We start from the raw sequence: 23,168 nt of genomic DNA on the forward strand, positions 1-23,168 counted from the left end.
GGCTTACTGCCGATCCATCGTTCCTGAGGAATTTGAAGTCCTAGAGGTCTACTTGGCGACATATTGATTATGTGTACTGCCGTGAGTAGAGCCTCTGCCCAGAAGCCATCCGACAGTCCGGAGTGTTGGAGCATGGAAACTATCCGTTCTTGGATTGTCCGATTCATTCGTTCTGCAATCCCGTTTTGCTCCGGACTGTGTGGTGCCGTAAATTCACGTCGGATGCCGCGTTGTCGGCAGAATTTGACGAATTCTTCTGATTTGAACTCTCCCCCATTGTCTGTCCGAAGGCATTTCAGTTTTTGGTCAGTTTGATTTTCTACCATAGCGAGCCAATCGGAGAAGATCGAGAAGACACGATCTTTGGTGCGAATTGGATAAGCCCACACCTTTCGAGTCGAATCGTCAATAAAACTGACGAAGTAAGAGGCACCGCCAAGAGACTGATGCGGCATCGGGCCACAGACGTCCGAGTGGACCAAATCGAGAGGTCTCGTTTCTCTTGGTGCTGATGTCGGGTGTGATGCGGCTGCTTGTTTGCCATACTGGCAATGCTCGCAGAATTGATGGTCGGAGAAGGAGAGTTTGGGGATGTATCCGGCTCTAGATAGATGCGTGATGCCGGCCTTGCTGAGGTGTCCTAATCTTCTGTGCCATAGTGATGACACAGGAATATCCACCAAAAACAGGTTACCCTCTCTGAGCGTAACATGTAACGGATACAGGGAGTGTATCTTGGGTCCTCTAGCAAGCAGGAGGTTCCCCCTGTGGAGTGTCCACCCTCCCGAAGAAAAACCGGCACGAATGCCGTCTTCATCTAGTTGTCCGACTGAGATCAATGGCCTTGAGAGCTCGGGTACATGTCGGACATTGTGGAGTACAAGTGTAGAGCCACCTGCAAGGTTGAGCTCTACTGTGCCGATTCCGATGATGTCACAGTGTTGCGAGTTACCGACTCGAACTGAGTCGGAGTGACGGATCGTATATTGCCGAAATTGGGATCGATGAGGAGTCACGTGAAATGACGCGCCCGAATCTAAGAGCCATGTGCTCGACTCTTCAGTCGTGAGTAGAACTTCTGATCCGACTGGATTTTCGATTGATAGTATATTCGGGTCGTCTGGTAGCACATCAGCTGAGAAGCTGACGTAATTGATCTCCTCATGCCGGCCACTCTTCTTGTTGTTCTTGTTCTTGAGTGCGCGGCAGTCGGCTTTGATGTGTCCGGGTTTCTTGCAATAGTTGCAGATTCGGTTATCCCGTGACTGGCTCCGTCTTCGCTGACTGTTCGGCGGCCGTGAGGAATCTCTTCCTCGTATGTTCGATCGGTCTGTCGAACCTTGTACTACATAAGCGTCGTCTGTTGAGTCTTTGGCGAAAGACTTTCTCCGAGCTGCTTCGGTCAGGATTGCGCTCGTGACTTCGGAGTATTTAACAGCCGTGGTTGAAGCGTTGCACACGGTTGTGACGAAAGTTTCCCATGATGAGGGAAGGCTACTCATGAGTATCATTGCTCTGAGTTCATCCTCAATTGCCGTCCCCTGTGACGAGATTTGGGAGCTTATGCTTTCGTACTCATTTAGGTGTGCTTGAACCGAGTCGGATTCTTTCATCCGCAAGTTGTAGAGGCGCCGGATCAGAAACATCTTTGTTGCGGCGACCTTCTTTTCGTAAGTGTCCGACAGTGTTTTCCACAGTTCGAATGCTGTCGTACACGATTGCACCGTAAAGTATACCGATTCCGATAGGTGCATCCGAATCGTGGCGCGGACGATTCTGTCCAGCTTCTGCCACTCAATTGGTTTGTATCCTTCTGGAGGTTCTTCATTTTCGATGGGATCGATTTGCCCCTTGACTATGAGATAGTCCTGCATTTGTTCCTTCCAGAAGTTGAAGTTCGATCCATCGAACTTGCGTAGACTCATTTCTGACGAGCCGGATGTTGATGCCATCAAATTTGGTTTCGGTTGACGGAGCTCGGTTCGGAGTTGACTACGAACCTTGTTGGAGTGCAGCCGGTTGGCTCACCCGATATCGTTCTAGTCAGATTTGAACCCGAGTCGGTTCGGCTTCGGAACTTGCTCGAATTGACTCCGGTAGCTTGAGGGACAGAACCGACTGGTCTTCCCGAATGTTGCCGAGTCGGAGTGAGCCCGGTTCGCTTCGGATATATATATGCCGAATACCGATTATTGAAACCGATTATCTGGACCGATTCTGCTTCGGGTGGCTGCAGCGACGAGAGAGACAGATCCAACTGATCCTCCCGAATGTCGATCAGCCGGATGAAGCGCGAATTGGGGTTGTTGTCTTGAGACCGATCTGCACCGAGTGGTTACAACGAGCGGCGAGCAGCGTTTAATGACCTTTTCGGATGCTGTTTAACCGAGTGGAGCACGATCGTGTCAATGTTGCACAAGGGGATTTCACCTCGAGCGGTTACGATCACAAGGAACAGAGTACAACCTGCTGGCTTACTCCAAGCGAAGATGATCTAACGCGATGAGATGCAAGCCTCGTTTTTCTTCTTCTTCTCTCTTCTTCGAATGACGCAAGAAACCGAATGCTGTGCAGGCTGAGACGACGGCCGACAGCGGGATGAAGGACCGAATACTGTGCAGGCTCTGATACCAGATGTTGGAGACGAGGTCGTCAATGCGGAAGATCAAGAAGCATTCGATTCTTGTTGAATACCTGCGTATGACAGATTGTAGGTCGTGCACAAAGAGAGAGAGAGAGAGAGAGAGAGACACACACACAAGACTTCTTATTCCACAAAGAGACAATACAACACCCAACCTTACGAAAAGGTTACAAGGTCACTATATATAGTGACCGACTTAGGCCAACTACCCTTTATGATAATTACACAAATGGCCTAAAGGGATAGTGTGAATACGTCCATTATACACTTGTATTCGACACCCGGCTCTTCCTACACGCGAACGCGAAATTTCGTGACAGCGGATCAGAAGAGTAGCCGGCAAGATGAGGTCAACTACGTCGACTCTTCAGCCGAAATTTTGACGACCAACCCGAACATACTGTCCATAGAGAACCCAGTCGAATCAGAAGTTCTGCTTACGACTGAGGAAACGAGCACATGGCTCCTGGACTCGGGCGCATCGTATCATGTGACACCTCACCGATCTTAGTTTCGGCAATACTTGGACCAGCACTCCGACTCAGTTCGAGTCGGAAACTCGCAGCACTGTGCTATAATCGAAATTGGCACCGTAGAGCTCAATCTTCCCGAAGGCTCTACACTCGTACTACACAATGTCCGACACGTTCCTGAGCTTTCAAGACCCTTGATCTCAGTCGGACAACTTGACGAAGCCGGCATCCGTGTCGGATTCTCATCAGGAGGGTGAACACTCCACAAAGGGAACCTCTTGCTTGCTCGAGGACCAAAGGTACATTCCTTGTATCCTTTATATGTCACACTCAAAGAGGGTGACTTATTTTTTGTCGATATCCTCGTGTCATCGTTATGGCACGGACAACTTGGACACCTCAGCAAGGCCAGCATAACGCACATATCCATAGCCGGTTACATCCCCAAACTCTCCTTCTCGGATCACCAATTCTACGAGCATTGCCAGTACGGCAAACAAGTAGCCACATCACACCCGACATCAGCACCAAGAGAATTGAGTCCCCTCGATTTGGTCCCCTATGTCACATCAGTCTCTCGATGGTGCTTCGTACTTCGTTAGTTTTATTAACGACTCGACTCAGAAGGTGTGGGCTTACCCCATTAGAACCAAAGATCGGGTGTTCTCGATCTTCTCCGAATGGCTTGCAATGGTCGAAAATCAGACCGGTCGGAAACTAAAATGTCTCCGAACCGATAATGGAGGAGAATTCAAGTCTGAAGAATTCGTCAAATTCTGTCGGGAACGCGGCATTCAACGTGAATATACAACACCTTATAGTTCGGAGCAGAACGGAATTGCTAAATGCATGAATCAGACGATTCAAGAACGCGTAGTATCCATGCGCCAACACTTCGGACAGTCGGATGGCTTCTGGGCGGAGGCTCTACTTACGGCAGTACACATAATAAATATGTCACCAAGTAGACCTCTAGGACTTCAAATACCTAAGGAAATATGGACCGGCAGTAAGCCGAATTATGATAAACTGAGGATCTTTGGTTGCGAGGCGTATGCTCTCATACCGAAAGACGGCCACAGGAAACTTGAACCAAGGTCAAGGAAATGTGTTTTTCTTGGATATGGACCCAACGGCGAGATCAGATACCGACTCTGGGACCCCGAGCACAGACAAATCATCCGAAGTTCGGACGTCGTGTTCAACGAGTCGGCTATGCATAAAACGGCCGAAAGGCCTATTGAAGTCCGAAGGGTAATATTTTCCGAAGTGCCAACCCTTCATGACGGCCCAGCCCACAACACGAGATCGGTTTCACGGGTAACTGACAACTCTCGCTCCGAATCCACCGATTCGGCACAGCCGAATGGCTCAGCTCCCGACCATCCGACATTGACACCCGGTGTGACTAGTTCAGTCATACGTCGCAGATCCGAGAGACTGTCGCAACCTCCGGAGAGGTACTCTCCCGGAATTTTCTTTACCGACGCTGGTGAACCGACGTCTTACGAAGAAGCATCGGCATCTGCCGATTCAGCCACATGGCATATGGCGATGGAGTCGGAAATGCACTCCATTCGGGCAAACAAGACTTGGGACTTGGTCGAATTGCCGAAGAATCGACATGCTCTTCCGTGTAAGTGGGTCTATCGACTAAAAGAGACGTCCGACTTGACCACCCCAAAGTACAAGGCCGGATTAGTTGCGAAGGGATTTCGACAAGAATATGGCGTCGACTTCGACGAAATCTTTTCACCAGTGGTGAAAATGACGACCCTTTGTTTCATGCGCAGCGTCGTGGCCGCCGACAACTTGGAGCTAATTCAGCTAGATGTAAAAACGGCATTCCTCCACGGTGACCTACAGGAGGAAATCTATATGGAGCAGCCGAAAGGCTTTGTGGCATCCGGCCAGGAACATCTAGTTTGCCGACTCAAGAAGAGTCTCTACGGCCTGAAACAAGCACCCCGACAGTGGTACAAGAAGTTCGACGACTTCATCCAATTGATCGACTTCTCAAAGAGCGATGAGGAGCACTGTCTCTTCACCAAAACAGCTCAAGACGGGTCTCCCGTCTTCCTCATCATCTACGTGGACGACATGCTACTCTCCGGTCGGCATGCCAGAGAGCTCACCGATCTCGTTCGGCAACTGCATTTGAAGTTTGCCATGAAGGACCTCGGTCCGGCAAGACACATACTTGGTATGAAGATTAGTCGGTATCGCGATACACGACAACTTTTCTTGTCTCAAACCGACTACATCGGACGTGTCTTAGAACGCTTCAACATGCAATCGGCCAAGTCTAGTTCAATCCCGCTCCTCATTAACCTTCGGCTGTCTCAGCGAGACTGTCTGACATCCGGTCCAGAGGGGGAAGATATGAAGTCGGTACCGTATGCACCGGCAGTCGGCTCCCTCATGTACGCGATGGTTGCGACACGGCCTGATATTTCTCACGTCGTAGGGTTTAGGGTTGTCCACAGCGACTCGGCTCCAGTTGTCTACAGCGACAGTCAGGGTGTTGTTGCTTTGTCAAAAAATCTGGTTCACCACAACGCCTCTAAGCATATCAACGTTCGATATCACTTCGTTCGGGACTGCGTCATTTCAAGGAAAATCGGTCTCGAGAAGATATCCACAACCAATAATGTCGTAGATGAAATGACCAAGTGTCTTTCGGCGGATCATTTCCGGTCCCTTCGGCACCAGATGGGCGTAACGAAAAATCGGTCCGATTAAAGTCGGACACACAGCACAGGATGGTTTCAGACCACCGACATTGGTTCTCTAAGGATCGGCTTTAGCTCTTCCGACCCGACGGATTCGGTCTTCTGTCTTCGGATATTGCCGACTCTAACAAAACCGATATGTCCGATAAACCTCGTATATATACCTGTAATTTCTTAAGATAACCCATGTATACGCCCATTACGGGGGAGTGTCGAATACGAGTGTATAATGGCCGTATTCACACTGTCCCTTTGTACAACCCAAGTTCGGGCTATTTCTGTAAATAGCATAAAGGGTAGTTGCCCTAGGATAGTCACTATATAAAGTGACTTTGTAACCTTTAGTGAAGGTCGGTTGTAATTTGTAATTGTTGCTATTGGAATATAACGGTTCCTTTGTGCCTCTCTCTCTCTCTCTCTCTCTCTCCCTCTATGTCTATCTTGCTCATGCATACACAGGTTCTTCTTCATCACGAATCTTGCTTGCACTTCCGCATTGACGGCCTTGTCCTCAACAGGACCCACCTTCTCCCGATCCTACGCATCCACGGACTTGATGAAGAGCAGGACACGGCTCGTGCCGAGCACGATCCTGTCCAACGCCGAGAGATGAGCAAACCGTTTCTCGAACTCCCAGAGGAACACCGACATGTTCCTCCCCTTTCCGGGGCTTTCGACCCATTCCATAAATTTTCGTTTCAATAACTAAAGTTAGTCCTCGAACACGTCGTCATAGTGTATTCCACACACTACGTGAAAACCATAAAATAATATATCCGATTTTAGATACATATAACTAGATAAATAATATATCAAAAGAATTTATCACGTGCATAGGGCAAGATTCGAACCATGCACCTCCACATAGATAAACCCCAACTTTACCATTGTAATAACTTATCTTTAGTGTTATAAATATAGATTTAATACGTATAAGACCTTTATTTACACATACCTTTATTAAAAGGTAAAAATCATGTATTCTTTAGAGTGTGAATATTTTATTTACACGTGACATTAAAAGTGACTCATGCACATCTAGCGTGCATGAGCCCTATATTTAGGAAATGACAAAGCATCACATGCACATTTAGTGTGCATGGACACTTTAGGTGAAAAAGCATGAAGTCATGCTTAGCCTCTTCCATCTTTATATAAGGAGGAGAGAAATATGTATATGGTTGTTGATTAATATACAAGGATTGATCAATCTAATATATTCGTGGGATTCACGAATTTTGCCATCTAAATTACTCTTATAATCTAAATATTGTTTTAATTACACTAAACTTGTGGGATTCACGAGATTCCTATCTTACTTCTCTTCCTATTATTCATAACTAGCCTTAAGTTGTATTCCTCTTCCTCCTAGTCCAAAACCTCGGCGGTTCCCACCCGACTCACGCAACGATCCGGAACCGAAAGGCTCGACACAGTTGGTGAACCCGACGTGAAGCACCGGGTGGCAAGGAGATGGAAAATCAACCGGAGGCTAGCAACATGATGATGATGTTCGAGCGCATGCTACAAGAACAACGCGCGATGTCGGAGATAGCGGCATTAGTGGAGCGGCTCGTGCAACGAAACGGGCAATTCAACGGGAAAGGAGTGTCGCGGTATCTTCGGGACTACAAGGCGGAGATGCTACGGTGCGGAATATCGGAAGGACTGCAAGTGACGTCCTTCAACCGGGTGGCGACCGACGGGCTTCAAGCAAGCATCCATGGGCTACGACAACAAAATCCGACATGGGAGGCGTTTGAAGAAGAGCTAAAGAGGACATTCGCCATCGAGGATTCCTCCAAGGCGACGCGAAGGGGATTCGAAGATTGGGTGGAGACGCCGGACAAGGGATTGAAGGTCGTTGATGTGTTTTCGGCATTCGAAAGCCGGTTCGGGAGGTTGTCCGCGAGAGATCAAGCTATCCTCGTACCGGACAAGGTAATCATGTTCTTGCTAGCCGTGGACGTCCGGGACCGGAAAGATCTCGGAGTGCTCTTGGAGGACACGACCACGGAGAGCGGCCTCAACGAAACATGGGAAAGCGTGCGGGATATCATCGCGCGATACACGAAGAGGGGGCAATGGCTTGCCAACGAGGAAAAGAGGGTTTCGGAACCGATTCCGAAACCGAGAACCGGATTGGAAGACCATCAACCAAGGGCTCGACAGACTACGACCGAGAAGGGAATTGATGCATCTACGGTGGAGCAACTATTGAAGGAGATGGAGAATCTGAAGATCGCGATGGTGAAGAAGACGGATGACCGCCCCACAAGCTCCAAGTATACGGACCGACGGTGCATATGGTGCGATAGCGCCGAACACGATCGGAGGGATTGCGACGAGCATAAGGAGGCGCTACGGCGGGATCTCATCTACTACGAGGGAAACCGGATTCATTCGATGGACTCTCGGAAGCCACTCCGACCGAACTTCCGGAAAGGCGGCATGAAGAAGGTGCTCGAGGAGGAATTAGCGGCAAGAAGCAACTATGCGACAACCGCGGGAATATGTGTCGGGGAATCATCGAGAGCAAAGACGTCTTTTTGGCCGGAAGTTCTAGAAAACACCGAGAAAACCGACTCCAACGAGATCCGAAGCACCGCGGAAGGCGTCCGGGAAGCTACGGGATGGGAGTGCCCTGTCGACAAGAATAGCGTATACGCCCTGTGTCAATTGCATAAAGTGTATGTGGACGAGAAACGACGACGCACGGAGGATGCGGCCGGGCCATCGAAGATACCGGAAAGTTGGAACTCCGGAGGTAAGGGAAAAGAAAAGGAGACTCCGGCATTCAAGCTCGCCTCGGACATAGAACAACAAACCGACTTGAAAAGAGTGTTCGAGGAAAGAATCTTGGATAGCCGGGTAGATTTCTCGCTTCGGGAGCTACTCGGAATAGCAAAAAAGGAGTTCCACGATCTTCTCGTGGATCTCGTGAATCGAAAAAGACAAAGTACGGAGGAAAATGCTCCAAGGGTGAATGCGAACACCGTTTTAATGAACGACACCGAAGCGGAGGACGAAATTCCGAACTCCCACTATACAAGGCCACATTGGGCACGCGCGACTACGGAGACTCCGGTCCGAATCGGCAACATCAAAGAACCCGTGCTAGCATTGATTGATCACGGATCGGAGATCAACTTGATGTCCAAGGAGTTCTACCGGAAGGGGAAGTGGCCTATTAACACCAACCATGGATGGAAGATTCGGGCGGCCACCAAAGCAACGGAAGATCTATTTGCGGCTTGTCCGGATGTGACGGTGAAGATCGAGGATGTCGAGATCGACCAAAATTTCTTCGTGCAAGATGAGGTTTCACATTCCGTCATCCTCGGCCAACCCTTTATCACGGCATCACGGATGGAGACGAAGGTGCTCGATAGCAGTGCGGCTTTTGCGCGAATTCGGAGCCAAAACGGTGGGAAATCCGTCCAATTCCTAACGGTGCCGGCAAATCATGAAAGGAACAAGAGGGAACTCTTGTCCCAAGTGACAATGGATTTTTAAAGCAGACTGTTGCGGAGTGGGGAAGTGATAGTCCGAGAAGCCCTGATACCCCACACAAGAAGAAAACTCTCGGAGCAAAACATGTACGAATCGGTCCGGATGGGGCATCTACGTACACGACCGTAACCGAAGGATTGAAGAAAGGATACCGACAAGTGGAGGATAAGTTGCGGTCGGCATCAATAATAAAAGAAGATGAAGAAATCGTGGGGATAGTCGAAGAAGTGTTCTATGAGAGCACGCTACAACGACTTGAAGAGCTTGCGGAAGATAAAAGCCAAGGGAACCGGGTAGTCCCGGTGGAATCGGTCGAGATGTACGAGATCATTGCGAAAATGGAGCCGGATATGCTCCGCAAAGAAGAAGCAATGGTAAGTACGAAATACAAGACCGTGGAGAAGAAGGTGAAACCGGCCGCGGGACCACTACCCGCTGATAGCGAACAAAAGAGGAAAGAAGTCTCGGGAGATCCGACACTTCGGAAGACCGTGGATATCGGACATGCCTTCACGGATGAGACCCGGAAGAAACTTCGGATCGGTGGAGGTGGGTTCCTATTACAAAAAGAAGAAGAACGGTTTCGCGAGATGTTGGAGCAACACGGCAAAGCGTTTGCATTTACATCAAGGGAGATAGGGTGCGTCGATCCGAGAATAGTGGAGCCGATGGTGATCTTCACGATTGACCATGTACCGTGGAACCTGAAGCCGATTCCGGTGCCACGAGCGCATATTCCGAAAGTCATTGACTTGCTCAAGGAGAAGGTGGCGATGGGGATTCTAGAGCCATCAACTGCTCCGTACTCAAATCGATGGTTTACGGTTCCGAAGAAGAATGGGTCACTCCGATTTATCCAAGACTTGCAACCGGTGAATAAGGTCACGATCCGGAACTCGGGAGTCGGTCCGATAGTGGACGAATTTGCAGAAGCTTTTGCCGGTCGTGCGATATACTCCATCGGAGACCTATACTCGGGGTATGACCAATTCCAACTAGCCGTGGAGAGCCGAGACATCACAACCATGCGAACACCGATAGGATTAGTCCGAATGTGCACACTACCACAAGGAGCGACAAACTCGGTTGCTCATATGATGAACGCGATGAACAAGGTGCTTCGAGACTGCATTCCGGAGATAACGATGCCGTTCCTCGATGACATTCCGATGAAAGGATGCGCGGTAGAAGAAAAAGATGAGACTATGGATGATCGGGGATGCCGAAAGTTCGTGGTCGACCATATTCATGATTGCGAGAAAGTGTTGCGAAAGCTAGAAGATGTGCACCTAACACTTTCCGGGGAGAAATCGGCATTCGGGCAAGAAGAAATATTGGTGGTCGGACATCTATGTGGGCCCTACGGCCGAAGACCGTCACCAACAAAGATCGATGCAATTCAAGCTATGGAGGAAGTATGCGAGTCAACATCCGAAGTCCGAAGGTTTCTCGGTGCATGTGCATTCTATCACATATGGATTCCGCACTATGCACATATAGCGGACCCGCTCTACCACTTGTTGCGGAAAGGTAAGAAATTCGAATGGAAACCGGAACACACCAAAGCCATGAAGAAATTGAAGAAGACACTTCGGAGGGCGGAAGCACTTAAGAAACCGAGCTATGACCGACCGATCATAGTAACTGTTGATACAAGTCCAACCGGTATCGGGTGGGTCATCAATCAAGCCGACTCGGATGGTTCGCGGTATCCGATCCGATTCGGAGCAAAGGTTCTCAACGAAAGGCAACGTGGATATGCACAAGTCAAAAGAGAACTGTGGGGAGTCGTGTCGACGATAAAATCGGATCGGGATTATTTGATCGGAGCCGAAGTGGTGATCGAGACGGATTGTCTTCCGATACTCGGGATGATGCGGTGTTGTACGATACCGGATGTAGCTATGCTAAGGTGGGTTGCATATGTCAAATCGCTTAATCCGGAGGTTCGACACATCTCAGGGAAGGACAACGCGGTAGCGGATATGTTATCAAGGGCTCGGTTCGGAGACGACATAACCGAATTGGATAATGAAGAAGTTTCCGAAGACTACTTCGCGTCGGAGCACATATGCCGAGTGAACGTAATCCGAGAATTCCGGGAAGAAGAATACGAGGGAGAAAGTTTGATGATCGGAAAGATGTTACAAGAGGCCGAGGACTCGACAAACGATAAAGGAAGAAGAGCCGAGATCCGAAGGAAGAAGAGGCAAGTCCAAAAGTTCTTCTTGGAAAACGGATTAATATGGAGGGCGCCGAAAAGACCGGATGGTATACCACTTCGAGTAGTCGGGACAAAAGAGCAACAAGACCGGATAATGTCTGAGTTTCACGAATCCGATTGGGCTGGACACCGAGGAACATGGGCAACATTTGTGAAGATCAAGCAAAAATATTGGTGGAAGAAAATGTACAAAGATGTCGCGGAGTTCACGGAAAGCTGCGAGAAATGTCAAGTCTACTCCGGGGTTCGACATCGAGATGAGTTACATCCGACATTCTCACCGACAATCAACTTCAAGTGGATGGTTGACATAGTGGCCATGCCGACCGGGATCGGACAAAAGAAATACTTGGTATTAGCTCGAGAAGATCTCACGAATCAAGTAGAAGGTCGAGCGCTTCAAAGGAAAACGTGTTCCGCGGTATGCCAATTTCTTTTGGAGGAAGTATTTTGTAGGTACGGGTGCGTTGGACAAGTGATTGCGGACCGGGGAGAACTCGACTCGGACAAAGCTAGGGGATTCTTCGCCAAACATGGAGTTCGGTTATCGCTGACAACGGCATACAATCCGGAGGCCAACGGGAAAATCGAACGAGGACATAGTCCGATCGTGAAAGCACTTGCGAAGGCATGTGATGGAAACGTGAAGGACTGGCCGCGGATGCTTCTGTCGAATACAAGTGTATAATGGACGTATTCACACTATCCCTTTAGGCCATTTGTGTAATTATCATAAAGGGTAGTTGCCCTAAGTCGGTCACTATATATAGTGACCTTGTAACCTTTTTGTAAGGTTGGGTGTTGTATTATTGCTTTGTGGAATAAGAAGTCTTTTGTGTGTGTGTGTGTCTCTCTCTCTCTCTCTCTCTCTCTCTCTCTCTCTCTCTCTGTGCACGACCTACAATCTGTCATACGCAGGTATTCAACAAGAATCGAATGCTTCTTGATCTTCCGCATAGACGACCTCGTCTCCAACATCTGGTATCAGAGCCTGCACAGTATTCGGTCCTTCATCCCGCTGTCGGCCGTCGTCTCAGCCTGCACAGCATTCGGTTTCTTGCGTCATTCGAAGAAGAGAGAAGAAGAAGAAAAACGAGGCTTGCATCTCATCGCGTTAGATCATCTTCGCTTGGAGTAAGCCAGCAGGTTGTACTCTGTTCCTTGTGATCGTAACCGCTCGAGGTGAAATCCCCTTGTGCAACATTGACACGATCGTGCTCCACTCGGTTAAACAGCATCCGAAAAGGTCATTAAACGCTGCTCGCCGCTCGTTGTAACCACTCGGTGCAGATCGGTCTCAAGACAACAACCCCAATTCGCGCTTCATCCGGCTGATCGACATTCGGGAGGATCAGTTGGATCTGTCTCTCTCGTCGCTGCAGCCACCCGAAGCAGAATCGGTCCAGATAATCGGTTTCAATAATCGGTATTCGGCATATATATATCCAAAGCGAACCGGGCTCACTCCGACTCGGCAACATTCGGGAAGACCAGTCGGTTTTGTCCCTCAAGCTACCGGAGTCAATTCGAGCAAGTTCCGAAGCCGAACCGACTCGGGTTCAAATCCGACTAGAACGATATCGGGTGAGCCAACCGGCTGCACTCCAACAAGGTTCGTAGTCAACTCCGAACCGAGCTCCGTCAACCGAAACCAAATTTGATGGCATCAACATCCGGCTCGTCAGAAATGAGTCTACGCAAGTTCGATGGATCGAACTTCAACTTCTGGAAGGAACAAATGCAGGACTATCTCATAGTCAAGGGGCAAATCGATCCCATCGAAAATGAAGAACCTCCAGAAGGATACAAACCAATTGAGTGGCAGAAGCTGGACAGAATCGTCCGCGCCACGATTCGGATGCACCTATCGGAATCGGTATACTTTACGGTGCAATCGTGTACGACAGCATTCGAACTGTGGAAAACACTGTCGGACACTTACGAAAAGAAGGTCGCCGCAACAAAGATGTTTCTGATCCGGCGCCTCTACAACTTGCGAATGAAAGAATCCGACTCGGTTCAAGCACACCTAAATGAGTACGAAAGCATAAGCTCCCAAATCTCGTCACAGGGGACGGCAATCGAGGATGAACTCAGAGCAATGATACTCATGAGTAGCCTTCCCTCATCATGGGAAACTTTCGTCACAACCGTGTGCAACGCGTCAACCACGGCTGTTAAATACTCCGAAGTCACGAGCGCAATCCTGACCGAAGCAGCTCGGAGAAAGTCTTTCGCCAAAGACTCAACAGACGACGCTTATGTAGTACAATGTTCGACAGACCGATCGAACATACGAGGAAGAGATTCCTCACGGCCGCCGAACAATCAGCGAAGACGGAGCCAGTCACGGGATAACCGAATCTGCAACTATTGCAAGAAACCCGGACACATCAAAGCCGACTGCCGCGCACTCAAGAACAAGAACAACAAGAAGAGTGGCCGGCATGAGGAGATCAATTACGTCAGCTTCTCAGCTGATGTGCTACCAGACGACCCGAATATACTATCAATCGAAAATCCAGTCGGATCAGAAGTTCTACTCACGACTGAAGAGTCGAGCACATGGCTCTTAGATTCGGGCGCGTCATTTCACGTGACTCCTCATCGATCCCAATTTCGGCAATATACGATCCGTCACTCCGACTCAGTTCGAGTCGGTAACTCGCAACACTGTGACATCATCGGAATCGGCACAGTAGAGCTCAACCTTGCAGGTGGCTCTACACTTGTACTCCACAATGTCCGACATGTACCCGAGCTCTCAAGGCCATTGATCTCAGTCGGACAACTAGATGAAGACGGCATTCGTGCCGGTTTTTCTTCGGGAGGGTGGACACTCCACAGGGGGAACCTCCTGCTTGCTAGAGGACCCAAGATACACTCCCTGTATCCGTTACATGTTACGCTCAGAGAGGGTAACCTGTTTTTGGTGGATATTCCTGTGTCATCACTATGGCACAGAAGATTAGGACACCTCAGCAAGGCCGGCATCACGCATCTATCTAGAGCCGGATACATCCCCAAACTCTCCTTCTCCGACCATCAATTCTGCGAGCATTGCCAGTATGGAAAACAAGCAGCCGCATCACACCCGACATCAACACCAAGAGAAACGAGACCTCTCGATTTGGTCCACTCGGACGTCTGTGGCCCGATGCTGCATCAGTCTCTTGGCGGTGCCTCTTACTTCGTCAGTTTTATTGACGATTCGACTCGAAAGGTGTGAGCTTATCCAATTCGCACCAAAGATCGTGTCTTCTCGATCTTCTCCGATTGGCTCGCTATGGTAGAAAATCAAACTGACCGAAAACTGAAATGCCTTCGGACAGACAATGGGGGAGAGTTCAAATCAGAAGAATTCGTCAAATTCTGCCGACAACGCGGCATCCGACGTGAATTTACGGCACCACACAGTCCGGAGCAAAACGGGATTGCAGAACGAATGAATCGGACAATCCAAGAACGGATAGTTTCCATGCTCCAACACTCCGGACTGTCGGATGGCTTCTGGGCAGAGGCTCTACTCACGGCAGTACACATAATCAATATGTCGCCAAGTAGACCTCTAGGACTTCAAATTCCTCAGGAACGATGGATCGGCGGTAAGCCGAATTACGACAAGCTGAGGATCTTCGGATGCGAGGCGTACGCCCTTATTCCGAAAGATGATCGCCGAAAACTTGCACCTCGGTCCAGGAAATGCATTTTCCTTGGATATGGATCCGACGGCGAAATGGGATACCGACTCTGGGATCCCGAACGCAGACAAATCGTCCGAAGTTCGGACGTTGTGTTCAACGAGTCGGCTATGAATCCATCAGTCGAAAAACCGATCGAAGTCCGAAGGGTAACATTTTCCGATGTGCCGACCCTTCAAGAAGGCCCCGCTCTCAACACACGGGTAGCTGAACCTTACACTACCGACTCGGACAACTCCGACTCGGCACAGCAGAACAATCCGCTTTCGGACCATCCGACCTTGATACCCGATGCGACCAGTCCAATCATACCTCGACGATCCGAGAGACTGTCGCAACCTCCGGAGAGGTATTCTCCTGGAATTTTCTTCACCGACGCCGGCGAACCGACGTCTTACGAAGAAGCATCGACATCTGTCGATTCCGCACCTGGCATCTGGCGATGGAGTCGGAAATGCACTCCATTCGGGCAAACAAGACTTGGGATCTGGTCGAATTACCTAGGAACCGACGTGCTCTTCCTTGCAAGTGGGTTTATCGACTAAAAGAGACGTATGATTCGACCACCCCAAAGTACAAGGCCAGATTAGTTGCGAAGGGCTTCCGACAAGAATATGGTGTCGACTTCGACGAGATTTTTTCACCAGTGGTGAAAATGACAACCCTTCGTTTTCTACTCGGCGTAGTGGCAGCCGACAACTTGGAGCTGATTCAGCTAGATGTCAAAACAGCCTTCCTCCATGGTGATCTCGAGGAGGAAATTTATATGGAGCAGCCAAAAGGCTTCGTGGCACCTGGCCAAGAACATCTAGTCTGCCGACTCAGGAAGAGTCTATACGGCCTCAAACAGGCACCGCGACAATGGTACAAGAAGTTCGACGACTTCATCCAATCGATCGGCTTCTCCAAAAGCGATGAGGACCATTGTCTCTTCACCAACACAGCTCAAGATGGATCACCCATCTTCCTCATCATTTACGTGGACGACATGCTAATTTCTGGACGCCACGCGGGCGAACTTGCCGATCTCGTTCGGCAACTGCGGTTGAAGTTTGCCATGAAGGACCTCGGTCCGGCACGACACATCCTTGGCATGAAGATTAGTCGGCATCGCGATAAACGACATCTTTTTTTGTCTCAGACCGACTATATCGGACGTGTCTTGGAACGCTTCAACATGCAATCAGCCAAATCTGCTTCAACCCCGCTCCCAATGAATCTTCGGCTCTCTCAGCGAGACTGCCCGACATCCGGCCCGGAGGGGGAAGATATGAAGTCGGTACCGTATGCACCGGCAGTCGGCTCCCTTATGTACCTGATGGTCGCGACACGGCCTGATATTTCTCATGCCGTAGGAGTCGTTAGCAGATTTATGCACAATCCTGGCCGATCGCATTGGAACGCAGTCAAGCATGTGTTCAGATATCTGGCTGGCACAAAAGACCATGGCATTCTTTTCGGTCCGAACCGAACCTCAGGCGTAGTCGGTTACACCGACTCGGACTTCGCCGGCTGTATAGACAGTCGAAAATCAACAACCGGATACTGCTTCAAATTCGGCAATGGAGCAATCTCGTGGAAGTCGAAACTTCAGGAGTGCACAGCGACCTCAACGACCGAAGCAGAATATGTAGCTGCGTCCGACGCAGCAAAAGAAGCTTTGTGGCTCGGTCGGCTGGCGCACACGTTTCGACAAGTCGACCATGACTCGGCTCCAGTTGTCTATAGCGACAGTCAAGGTGCTGTTGCCTTGTCAAAAAATCCGGTTCACCACAACGCCTCCAAACATATCGACGTTCGATATCACTTCGTTCGGGACTGCATCATTTCAGGGAAAATCGGTCTAGAGAAAATATCCACAACCGACAATGTCGCAGATGGAATGACCAAGTGTCTTTCGGCAGACCGCTTTCGGTCTCTTCGGCATCAGATGGGCGTAACGACAAACCAGTCCGGTTAGAGCCGGACACAGCGCAGGATGGTTCCCGACAACCGACATTAGTTCCTCAATGATCGGCTTCAACTGTTCCGACCCAACCAGTTCGGTCTTCTGCCTTCGGACCCTGCCGACTCGAACAAAGCTGATATGTCCGAGAACCTAAGTCTATACCTGTAATCTTAGATAACCCATGTATACGCCCATTACGGGGGAGTGTCGAATACAAGTGTATAATGGACGTATTCACACTATCCCTTTAGGCCATTTGTGTAATTATCATAAATGGTAGTTGCCCTAAGTCGGTCACTATATATAGTGACCTTGTAACCTTTTTGTAAGGTTGGGTGTTGTATTATTGCTTTGTGGAATAAGAAGTCTTTTGTGTCTCTCTCTCTCTCTCTCTCTCCCTCTCTCTCTCTGTGCACGACCTACAATCTGTCATACGCAGGTATTCAACAAGAATCGAATGCTTCTTGATCTTCCGCATAGACGACCTCGTCTCCAACAGCTTCCGTATGCACTATGGGCGGATCGGACGACGCATAGCTCCATAACCGGTTACATGCCGGCAGAACTCATGACCGGGCAAGCACCGGTAATGCCGACGGAAAACGCGATCGCAACATGGACAGTGCTACCGTGGAAGGAAGAGATGAGCCGGGAAGAACTACTAGTGGTCCGGATACGACAACTAGAGGGAAGACCGGCAGACATAGCGGAAGCAATACGCCGACAACAAGAAGCACGATTAAGGAACAAAAGCCGGTTCGACACAAAGCACCGACTACGACCGAGGAGGATTGAAGAAGGAGACTGGGTGATCGTCTATGACAGTAGTTTGGACCATCAACATACAACGATGCGGAAATTCGCGAAAAGGTGGTTCGGGCCATACGAGGTTCGGAAAGTCTTCGACAACGGAACGTACCGACTGTCCGAGTTGGATGGAACAATACTACGAGTGCCTATAGCCGGGAAGCGGGTGAAGATTTTCAAGAAGCGGACCGACGACAAACCCTATGTGATCCAAGCCAAGGCCGACAACGAGGAGCAATCGGACGAAGACCACGGTGATGCGGGAAGCGAAGAAAGTGAATTACAACTCATAGTCGACATAAGGGAAGAATCGGAGGAAGCTTTGGATGAAGACGGATATGGGGAATCGAGAACTTCGGCACATACCGGAGGATGTGCGGGTTCGGAGGGGGCGAGTGTCGTAGTGTATTCCACACACTACGTGAAAACCATAAAATAATATATCCGATTTTAGATACATATAACTAGATAAATAATATATCAAAAGAATTTATCACGTGCATAGGGCAAGATTCGAACCATGCACCTCCACATAGATAAACCCCAACTTTACCATTGTAATAACTTCTCTTTAGTGTTATAAATATAGATTTAATACGTATAAGACCTTTATTTACACATACCTTTATTAAAAGGTAAAAATCATGTATTCTTTAGAGTGTGAATATTTTATTTACACGTGACATTAAAAGTGACTCATGCACATCTAGCGTGCATGGGCCCTATATTTAGGAAATGACAAAGCATCACATGCACATTTAGTGTGCATGGACACTTTAGGTGAAAAAGCATGAAGCCATGCTTAGCCTCTTCCATCTTTATATAAGGAGGAGAGAAATATGTATATGGTTGTTAATTAATATACAAGGATTGATCAATCTAATATATTCGTGGGATTCACGAATTTTGCCATCTAAATTACTCTTATAATCTAAATATTGTTTTAATTACACTAAACTTGTGGGATTCACGAGATTCCTATCTTACTTCTCTTCCTATTATTCATAACTAGCCTTAAGTTGTATTCCTCTTCCTCCTAGTCCAAAACCTCGGCGGTTCCCACCCGACTCACGCAACGATCCGGAGCCGAAGGGCTCGACAACGTACCTCTCGAGGAGCCGCCCTTCGAACTCCCCCCAAGTCTGGCAACCGACCTACATTTCGAGCACCTCCGCGTGGATGCTCGATGTCACCACCCGAGGGAATCCAAACATTCATCTATCCTCCGGAATGTCCCTCGTTATCATTTCGGCTTGGTAAGCCTCGAGATAGCTCGTTGTCGTGTTGTTACGCTTTCGCATATGAAATAAGGCGGGACCGCGGGGGCCCTGAACCGAGGAGCGTGAGAGATGAGAGGGAGAGAGATTCACAGAAAACACAGAGAGACAGAAACGAGAGAATCAATTCCAATAACAGTATAGATTACAAAGCTTGCAACGTTACAACCGGCAAGCCGACGACAGACTCGACACAGATGAACACACGCACCGAAACTCGCAGTGGAGCCTCTACCGGAAGCACACGGGCTTTCGCGCAGCAGAGGCAGCCAACTTAATCCCAATCCTTGCAGAAGCAACAATGATGGTGGAGGAGAGAGCTCAGTTCCCAGTCCGACAGCACTTCCTCCTCTCCAAAAATGTTCGATCCTCACTCAGGCCCCTTTCCCCTCCTTTTATAGCACAAGGAGAGAGCCATTTACAGACCTTTCCATCCCTGTTATTCCCTTCGATTCCCTACTTAATGAACTAGTGCTACCTAGGATAGTTACCTCGTCGGCATGTACCTAACTATGTATATAAATATCAAAACATGTGCCCATGTGTAAGGGCCGGTTCACACACACTATCCGCTGATTCCTCCTAGGGACGGTTTTCTCCACGACATCGTCACGTTCTTACGTTCAAACTGGCCTATTGTGCCAACGATCATTTCGATGGCCCGGTCGAGGGTACCTGTACCTTCACGAGCATTCACCAGTCGGTCTATAGTTGCCGCTATGGCTTCGGCGAGTTCGGTTCCTCTCATCTTCACACTCCTCTACCACTTGTTTCACGTCGAGTTCACCACTATATGTTGTGTAACTACGCATATGCGTGAGAAACGAAGGCGGTGTCGTGAAGATTTTCGTCCATAGGTGGAAACCGGGGTGGAAAGGGCAAGTCGGTGGTGTGCAACATGTGCACACGTATACTAGGAAATGGTGTATAGAAATAAGAGGGGAAATTTTATCCCACATTGTAAGGTCCCTCCCTCCTTGGGCTATAAAAGGAAGGGAGGGGTCACTTATGAAGGGGTTGCCTATTTTGCGTATGAGAGGTATACCACTTAGTCTAGAGTTCTTACCGTTTTAGGGTTAGGGTTTCGTTTAGGGTTTTCCTTATTCATCTTCGGTTAGGGTTTTCTCATAGTCGTTTGGTGCGGCCCATGCGGCCACCGTTGTTGTAACCATTCGTTGTTTTAATATATCTTGTTGAGTATCTTACCTCCGCTGATCTCTCCTTCTTTGTCATGATCCTATTCTTTCTTCTTCTCCTCTTGAGCTAAGCTTCCAAACATATCTTATTCTTTCTCCTCTACTCCCTAGTCCGAGACCCCAGTGGTCCCGCCCCTTCTACACGCACACGCGTAACGCGACAGCGGGACCACAGGGGTACTGGACCAAAGAGCGTGAGAAGAAGAGGGAGAGAAACAACAAGCACATGTCGTGCAAGATGTTGAGTGCCATGAACACAGAGCTCGTCTGGCTCGGACGAAACTAGAGCGACGCGAGAGACAATTAGAAGAGAAAAGGGGACCACAATCGATTAAGAAAAACAGGTTACAACCGGCACGCCGGTAGCCGAGCCACAACTCAGCCAACACACACACCCCAACTCCGAGGTACAATGTGGAGCCCCTGTTGGGAGCACACGGGCTTGTTGCATGAACAGAGGCGTCTAGTAAAGAACTCCTACTGAGAATGAAATAGAGAACAACACTCGGTTCCCAGTCCGGCAGCACTTCGTTCTCCTAAATCCCCCCCCCCCCCCCAATCACTCAGTCTTCTCTCCCTCCTTTATAGACACCCAGGAGAGAGAGGGGGTTGTTACATCAAGTAGTTATTCTCTATCATTTCAGACAAAGATTCGCCTAGATTTATTTGTCCTATTAAAGTTTCCTACGTCACGCCAACCTAGCCTAGTCCTAGGTTATTTACAAACATAGTTTATAATTAGCGTGCATCCGTGCACGTTGTGGTTCACACACCTTTGGTCTCCATTTCTTCTTGTAGCTGGTTTTCACCACGACATTGTGTTCTCGAAATCTTGACAGCACCAAGCGAACATGTTGCTCATGGGTATCAAGATTCGAGGAGTAGATGAGGATGTCATCTAGATAAACCACCATGAATTAGTTGAGATACTCACGGAAGATATCATTCATCATGTGTTGGAATACGGCAGGGGCGTTGGTTAGCCCAAATGGCATGACACGATAGTCGAACAACCCGTATCGGGTTCGGAACATCGTATTCCATTCGTCTTTCAAACGGATATGCACTAGGTTGTAAGCCCCTTGTAGATCAGTTTCGAGAACACTCACCTGCGCCGGAGGCAATCCAAAAGCTCTGGAATCTAAGATAGTGGGTAGCGATTGTGGATCGTTACCTTGTTAAGTTCTCAGTAGTCGACACATAGACGCAAGGAGCCATCTTTTTTCTTGACGATTAGGATTGGTGCCCTGGCCAGAGATTTTGAGTGACGAATAAACCCTTTCGTGCAGTTTTCGTCGATGTATGCATGGAGTGCATCCAACTCTGGCTTGGATAACCTGTAGATGGGAGCAAAGGGAGGACAAGCACCGTCCTAGATGTCGATTGGACAATCATACAACCGATGCTCTAGTAGTCGATCCGCATTTTGTTTCTCAAAGACATCAGAAAACTCCCAATAATTTGGAAGAATTGAGTTGAATGTTCGACCGTAGTAGCAGCTTGAGCAAGATGGTCATCCTTAGGCTTCACCTGACCGGGTGAAGTGCCGATGTTGGGAACAACTTTGAATTTATTGTTAGCTTTGCCCATCCAAGTTGTGAAGTCGAGGGATTGCCTACGCCAATCCACAATGGGATTGTGCGTCACTAACCAGGACAATCCTAGAATGACAAGATGCCAAGGGGAAGAAATTAGATCGAATGTGATTGTTTCCCGATGAGATCCCATAATGAGCTCTAGTGGAATCGTTTCTTCTAGGATGGCACCTGACGGGAGCAGTCATCCGTCAATAACCTCAACCAGAATAGGCTTTGTTTTGATGAACGTAGGGATGCAGTGTGTATGGCCAAAGAGCACATCCATAAAACATACGTGGCTCCAGAATCAAGTAGGGTGGTGACGCATATCACCCAAGTCCCTATCTAGAAGCTCACCGGTATCGTAAATCCATTTTGAGATGGCATCTTATGAGTAGAGCGGATCATCTAACTGATGGAGCCCAGTTGCATAGCTCTTACTGCACCTGGGCCCTCTTATTTCCCGATATGCGACTACCTTTTCACCGGGCAAGAGGCAGCAAGATGTCTGGACACGCCACAGTAGAAACATAAGTCATTGTCTTGTCGATGTTGTCATTATGAACTGGACAACGATCGGGGGCCCACTTTATCCACCTCCATCGGCGTAGGTGAATCAGTGGTTGGGACTTGGTTAGGGACATATGGCAGGGTTGGAGATTGAGAGGAAAAAGGCCAAAAAGAAGACGGCCCAGGCCTTATTGCCCGAGTCGTACGCTCCTCTTGACATAGCTCGAAGAATCGGTTATCACAACATACCTCATGTGTTATAGCTTCGTTCAGCGAGGTTGGCTCTCGAAAATTTAGTAATAAATTTTTTATACTTCACTTTCTTTCATGACTAATCACAATGAGAAAAGCAATCGAACTGATCCCAAAATACGATTCGAATCTTTCTCAGGTTTACCTACAAAGGATGTCATGATGTAGATCGATCAATTGCACGAATCATATACATTGCTTTCTTTCATGACTAATCACAACGAGAAAAGCAATCGGATATATCACAAAAATGTGTCCCGAATCTTTCCCAGGTTTACCTACAAAGGATGTCTTGACCATTCTTGGAATACCAC

Source organism: Azolla caroliniana, unplaced genomic scaffold, assembly GCF_043228905.1.
Source record: "Azolla caroliniana isolate FFs.n. ecotype wild unplaced genomic scaffold, voAzoCaro1.0.p SCAF_21, whole genome shotgun sequence".
Lineage (NCBI taxonomy): Eukaryota > Viridiplantae > Streptophyta > Polypodiopsida > Salviniales > Salviniaceae > Azolla > Azolla caroliniana.